The sequence below is a fragment of the Heterodontus francisci genome, chromosome 1 (assembly GCF_036365525.1).
Source record: "Heterodontus francisci isolate sHetFra1 chromosome 1, sHetFra1.hap1, whole genome shotgun sequence".
NCBI classification, from domain to species: Eukaryota; Metazoa; Chordata; class Chondrichthyes; order Heterodontiformes; family Heterodontidae; genus Heterodontus; species Heterodontus francisci.
The window spans coordinates 260,789,391-260,796,853 of NC_090371.1; the positions used below are offsets into that span (position 1 = coordinate 260,789,391).

The 7,463-nt window shown below is 42.9% G+C and overlaps 1 long non-coding RNA gene across 1 annotated transcript in view; it reads left to right on the top strand.

The window, feature by feature from the left end:
• Nucleotides 1-2,662, top strand: part of LOC137376006 (uncharacterized) — a 70,089-nt gene extending 67,427 nt beyond the window's left edge. Inside the window, exon 3 of the long non-coding RNA XR_010976112.1 lies at nt 970-2,662. This is a non-coding gene — a long non-coding RNA (uncharacterized lncRNA). The remainder of the gene's footprint in view (nt 1-969) is intronic.
• Nucleotides 2,663-7,463: the final 4,801 nt, after the last annotated feature.

Genomic DNA, 7,463 nt, shown 5'->3' on the forward strand with positions numbered 1-7,463 from the left:
GCTCATTTCAATGATTGTTGCGTCCAGCTAGTGCTAACTGCACTGTGGATTGGGTGAACGCATCAGTAGGGGACCAATATCACGAGTGGTAAGCACCACTTAAAACTAGTCTGTACCTTTTAAAGGGGAGGTGCATTCTGACTGGAGCAGGTGTTGGTAGTCATGCAATGAGTGACTGACCTGGGAAACATTGAAGAATGGCACAACGTGGAAGAAAGTGTGCTCCAACGTTTCAGACACTGCACTGGAGGCCTTGAAGGAGGACAGATGTCTGTATCTCTAGGGAGCCAGGAGATCTCCAGACACATGCTCAGAAGGCAGTGGGAGCAGATCACCATTGAGGTCAATGACCAGGGGTCATGCACTGAGGACCTATGTGCAGTGCTGTAAGAAGTTCAATGATTTCACACAAGTGGTCAAGGTCAGTCAATGGATCTTCAAATGCCATATCGTACCAACTGCACCACTAATCTCAGACACCGCTCAATTCACCAAATCCCATATCATCCACCTAACAATAATCTCTATCAATCAAGACACACACTTGACATTCATTGCTTCACCTCACCCTCACACACTTAACACTGCTGCAAGCCTCACATCCACATCTCACAGGTTTCACACACTACCAGTTATTCAACCACATCAACCAAAAAAGATTGAATGAAACTCACTGACACACTTCCCTCTCTCTTGCAGGACAAGATGGTGCACAACTAGAGGCAGCAGGAACTAATTGGAGGGGGAAGGCATGCCTACATGTCCTAACACTCATGAGGTGACTATGTTGGCCATTATTGGGACAGCCATTGCTGTGGTCATGGCAGGGCTGAGATCATCAAAAATTATATCTTCATAAATAATTCTCCTTTCACATCCCACCTCCCCTTCATCCCACACTCTCTTCTTATTTACAAGCTGCAGCCCTCTCAATACCACAATATTACACTTATGCCTTTCTCTTTTCAGATACCTAAGAGGTGCAACCTGACCAGGCAGTGAGGGAACTTGGTGCTCAAGATGCACCAGCACTCAATTTCATATTTGCAGCTACCAGCTCCGATACTCTTCCAGGACCACGCAGCTACAGACCTCATTACAGTCTTGGTCTAAACAAGGACCTAAGAGCTGAATTCCAGAGGTGAGGTGAGAGTAATTGCCCTCGACATCAAGGCTTCATTTGATCGAGTATGACATCAAGGAGTCCTGATAATCTTGAAGTCAAGGAGAATCGGGTGAAAACTCTCCACTGGCTGCAGTCATACATACTTAGCACAAAGGAAGGTGATTGTTGGTGGCCAATCATCTCAGCACCAGGACATCACTGCAGGAATTCCTCAGGGTAGCATCCTAGGTCCAACCATCTTCAGCTGAATCATCAATGACCTTCCCTCCATCGTAAGGTTGGAGGTGAGGATGTTCGCTGATGATTGCAGTGTTCAGTACCATTCATGACTCCTCAGATAATGAAGCAGTCCATGCCTGCATGCAGCAAGACCTGGAAAATATTCAGGCTTGGGCAGATAAGTGGCAAGAAACATTTATGCCACACAAATGCCAGACAATGACCATTTCCAACAAAAGTGACTAACCATTTCTCCTTGTCATTCAATGACATTACCGTTGCTGAGACCCAACCATCAACATCCTGGGGGTTACCATTGACCAGAAACTTAACTGGACCAGCCACATGAATACTATGGGTACAAGTGCAGGTCAGAGGCTGGGAGTTCTGAGGCGAGTACCTAACTCCTGAATCCCCAAAAACTGTCCACCATCTACAAGGCACAAGGCAGGAGCGTGATGGAACACTCACCACTTGCCTGGTTGAATGCAGCTCCAACAACACTTAAGAAGCTTGACACCATCCAGGACAAAGCATCCCACTTGAGTGGCACCCCATCCACCATCTTCAACTTTCACTCCACCACTGACGCACAGTGGCAGCAATGTATACCATCTACAAAATGCATTGTAGCAATTTGCCAAGGCTCCTTCAACAGCACTTTCCAAACAATGATCTCTAACACCTAGAAGGACAAGGGCAGCAGATGCATGGAAAATAATTTTTTTTAAATGGGCCTATAATCTCTGGGGTTTAAGAGAATGAGAGGTAATCTCATTGAAACATACAAGATTCTGAACGGCTTGACAGGGTAGACACTGAGAGGTTGTTTACCCTGGCTGGGGAATGTAGAACATAGGGGCACAGTCTCAGGATAAGGGGTTGATCATTTAGGACTGAGATGAGGAGAAATTTCTTCACTCAAAGCGTTGTGAATCTTTAGAATTCTCTACCCCTGAGGGTTATGGATGTTCCATCGTTTAAGGCTAAGATAGATGTTTGGCCTCAGGGAATCAAGGGATATGGGGAGAGGGCAGGAAAGTGAAGTTGAGGCAGGAGATCTGCTATGATCATATTGAATGGCACAGCAGGCACGAGGGATTATATGGTCCACTCCTGCTCTTATTTCTTATGTTCTTATGGAAGACAGGCACTAAGGGATTACGCAAGAGTAATAACTGACTTTGTATGCAATGTAATATTATTTTGTAAAGAAATTTGGTTTGGAACATTTATTTTGTGGTGGCTTTTATTTTTTCATTGTGATCCAGCGGACGCTCTGGTTAGTAACAGAGGGAAGGTAAGGTATGAAACTGTTGTTGAATGGGGATTTGGGGTTGTGATTAGTGTGCATGCTGTGCACATGTCCATGGGTTGTGCACCGAGTCATTATCCATGTACTTAGTGAATAGTCCTTGTCACTCAGCAGCCACCCATTGGTTTGCCTTGCTGGGTAAAATACAGCCAGCATAGTGGACTGCTGCAGAATGAAGGCATTATGACTGCTGCCAAGATACTAGTTATTGATCTGAATGATACAGGGCATATGGTCACAGATCAGCTGGATGCTGAGGGAGTGGAATCCCCTTCAGCTCCTGTATAAGACAGAGCTAGCACGCTGCCCCTGCAACATGTGCATACAGTCTATGGCACCTTGCACTATAGGGAAGCCTGTAAGCCGAGCTAAGCTGCGTGTTCATTCCGCCTGCTTCTCTCTCTGGCAAGTGAGAATGAAATGTAATTTGTTCTCATTGAACAGAAAACCTCAATGAATTCCATTACACAATGAAATGCAAAGTGCTAGATTTTGCAAATAACTCCAAATTCCGCCCGGAAGGATCTGGACACATAAAAGCTCATTGCCACAGTCAGCTTCACAGTCACTGGCATTGCAGTCCTTGCCCTATTCTGAAGTTGCAGTTTGTGCTGCAGCAGGTGGCAGATTTCAGTGATGATGTCCTTATTGAAGTGTAGACCATTTTGTACATGACTTGTTTATGTTCAGGTCAGAGAATTGCTCCCTGAACACTCTGGGTGGATACCACCTCCTGATAAATGCCCTTCTTTCCCTCCTTCTCCTCCCTTTGCCAGCAACTTGTCCTGACCTGCTCTCCTCTATTACTTTTCGAAGTTATGCTGTATTCCAAGAGGAAAGCCCACTGGTGCATCCATTTATGGAAACAATTGGTTTGTGCAGAGGCCTGAAGTCAAGTCTGCAAAATATTTTCAGCACCTGCCACTCCAATCCCTCTAGACCTTTGCAACTTTAACAATAATACAAAGCACCAAATGTTTTACCCCAGAAAGCAGGTAGTGAATGTAATATAAGGATGTAAATGGTTAATACTGAAGACAGTTAGAGAGATCCCTCCCACTATATGAGCGATGATTTAACAGTCACATGAAATAGGCTTGAGAACACAAAGGTATAGCAGCATGAAGAATGCGGAGAGTGTATATTGTAACTGTAAATAATAAAGAATTGCTAGTTAATCTGTACTGGAATCTATTACTTTCTCCATCACGCGTTACAACACTACTAATACAAACTTAAGAATGCAACATGGTAGCAATGGTAAAACAGCAGTAAAGCAAAGGTAAACAGCGGTGATAGAAGAAACACCATGGGAACAACAGAGAAATTTACAGAGAAATACTGGCTCAGAACAATAAGAAAACTACTTACCTACAGAAAAGGCTCAGTGGAGCTCCTCAGCTGTGGTGAGTCAGAGCAGTGAAATATAGGCAGCACCACAGAAGTATGGTTGCCTGCAAATAGAATCTAGCGATCGGGTGAGATAAAGACTCTTTGAAAAGCTTAAAATAATTTTCTTAAGGCATCATGCTCGGAAAGAAAAGAAAAACGGGGAATAGCCTAATCCTTCACTTGCGCTGAATGCGAGTGCGAAGAGTGGGAATCCTCTGAAAAGTATGAGAATTGCCGAAAAGTGCAGGAAACCCCTGAATACAGCAGGGGCACTCGATTATGGCAAGCAAGCCTGAAAAAAACAAACTGAAGTTCTCAAAGAAAGGAGAAAACCCTAAAGAAGCCTATTAAAACAGCAGGGAACACTTGAACAGCTCTGACATCTCCATTGAAGCAAGCTAGCCTGGAAAAGAAAGAGTTTCTTAAAGCAGAACACTCTAAAAAAGAGTCTATTAAATAAAGCAATATGGATCCAAAATTGGAAATGCTGGAGAGTTTTCAAAATCAAGAGGGACCCAATCAGGTTCAAAACTGGGTATTATGGAGAAAAAGGTAAAACGGTTCCTAAGGTTTAGAATCGCTTTGTAGCTCCATATAAAATCTGAAGTGGAACGCAGCCATAAAGACGGGGCTAAATTGTGGCGAGTCGAAGAGACTTAGTAGTTGGCAGGAAAAAAGACAGAGGCGCAAGGGGAGAGCCAACTGTGCAACAGCCCCAACAAACAAATTTCTCTGCAGCACCTGTGGAAGAGCCTGTCACTCCAGAATTGGCCTTTATAGCCACTCCAGGCGCTGCTTCACAAACCACTGACCACCTCCAGGCGCGTATCCATTGTCTCTCGAGATAAGGAGGCCCAAAAGAAAGAAAGAAGAAACAAGTGTATACCCTCCTGTATTCAGTAGCAGCAATTGCGGATGACGTAATTGTCCGACAAGGGATCAATGAGGCTACAGATAAGTTAGAAGAGGTATTCCAAGCCTTTGATAAATATTTTAATTTCCGTACTAATAAAATCTTGGAAAGAGACAAATTCAATAAGCGGGCGTAGATGATTGACAAATCTGTAGACTCCTATATTAATGACTTGCATAGATTGGCAGAAGGCTGTGAATACCGCGAATTAAAGGAAGAACAAATCAGAGACAGGATAGTCATCAGCATAAGAAGACCTTACACTGGAAAAGACCATTCAAATTGTAAGACAGGCTGAAGTTCGCAAACAGAATAGGGACATTCTACGAGCAGAAGACAAGCCATGGATGAGAAGGATTCCAAGGTCAATCCAATTGGTTAAGCCAAAGCCAGGGAAACACTTTGAGGAACCGAAAAAACATACAGTTGAGAAAGCGCATAAAATAGGAAAACATTACCAATGCTGTGGAGCCAACAAGACCCACAGATGAGAACAGTGCCCAGCAAGTAAAGCTGAGTGTTTTAATTGTGGAAAAGCTGGACACTATGGGAAGATGTGCCACAGCAAAATTTCTACACTTATAGGTACAAAGCAGAAAACTGTCATGCAAACAGTAGGGAATCAAATACAGCAATACCCACAAGAGAAAGAACCAAGAGAGTTCTTGGAAAAAGTCAATAATCCAGACCAAGATTTCTGGACAGCAGTGGGTATTGCTCTTGATTTATAGCTCCTGCTCTGGTCCCAGCTCCTCCCAGATCCGTCGACTGCCGCTCCAGTCTTCAAGTAAGTGAGGGCCTCGAGCCCCACTCTCGATTTATGGCTCCCGCTCTGGTCCTGGTTCCTTCCAGGTCCGCTGATTGCCTCTCGGTCTTCAGATAAGTGAGGGCCTCGAACTCTACTCTCGATTTATAGCTCCCACTCTGGTCCTGGTTCCTCCCACGTCTGCAGGCTGCTGCTCCGGTCTTCCAGGTAAGTCACTATTTATAGGGGCACAAGTGAATCCCCAGTTAATGCCCACCAGTTGCATACAATTAATATACAATTAGCAGATTCCCTTCTCTCTTTAAATAAAAATGAGTTTATATGTACAACTAAAGTTTTGAAACAAATTAAATCAAAGACCTCTATATTCTGTACAAAGCATTACATTGCCAACCACCCCTCTTCTAGGACCCTTAACAATTTCTTTGTACATGCATTTCTTTTTGTAAATTGATTCAACAGTTGATGACTTGGATTCACCCATTTAATTTTAGTGATTTCCTTTCTTCCCCAGCATTCATTTCAGGCCAGAAGGGTCAATCGTTAACCTTTTTTCACTCACACTTTTTGTAGGGTATACATTATCCCACAATGAACAATTGTCTGCATAACATTCAATGGGTGTAGTATCTTCAGTGTGCCCATTGCAAAGAATCTTACCTAAAATAATTGACAAATAGAACCCCATTTCCACTGCCTTCACAAGAACCTGTGTTTCAGCAGACAAAGCACTTTGAACAACCTTTTTTATTTTCTTAGCTTTCCAAGCTAAAGGCCAACATTTCCCGTTCTCAACCATCAGAAATATTATGAAACCAGCTCAGGAAGATTAGCATCTGCAACATCGGTAAAAGTGACCAGCTTCATGCTCTTTGGGTCACCAAAGAATGGGAACATAAGTACACATTGATCTAGATTTAACTTTCTTGATGTTTTATTTGCCCTTAAAATTAATTTATGTTCCTTCTTGCCCTACAAAAATACTTAACAAAAACCAAAATTCTTACTTTTCAGGAATGGTCTGGAATGATCATTGGTTAGGCTGCTCAATGCCAAGTACAAATGCACAGATTGTGTGTGCATTGTACCTTGTCCATTAATATTTCAACATTGTGTTGCAGTGCTATACATGAAAATCAATCCCAATTAGCATATTACAAATCCAATTAGCATATTACAAATAGGCTCCCCACTAAACAGGCCTTGCACCTTTTGCCACCCATTCAGAACCCATAACCAAATTACTGGTGGAAAGAGATTGCGTGGAACGGGATGGTAAGTGAATCACCATAGTTTATGGGCTGTTAGCCCCTGTCCCCACCAGGTGAATAGAGTTCAAGTCACTCCCATGCCCTTTGTCACTAATTCACCAACTAGTGGAAACTTTATTATGTTAATACTCTGAAAGCCTTCTGTAGTTTTGGAAATTTCCAATAGATCCCCCCTTAATCCCTGTTGTAGTGAAAATAGCCCCAGTTTCTCAAGCCTTTCTTCATAGATGTATGTCTCAATTCTGGCATCATTGTAGCGAATCTTTGCTATACTCTTTCCTGGGATCTGATATCCTTCTTACAATGTGGCATTTAGAAGTACGTGCAATAATTCAACCATGGCACAACTAATGGTTCATACAAATTGAATAGTAATTCCTTTTTCAGCAGTGTCATGTATAACATCCAGAATCTCATTTGTCCATTCATGGTCTTTCCTTCCTTTAGTTCAACTTCCAAAC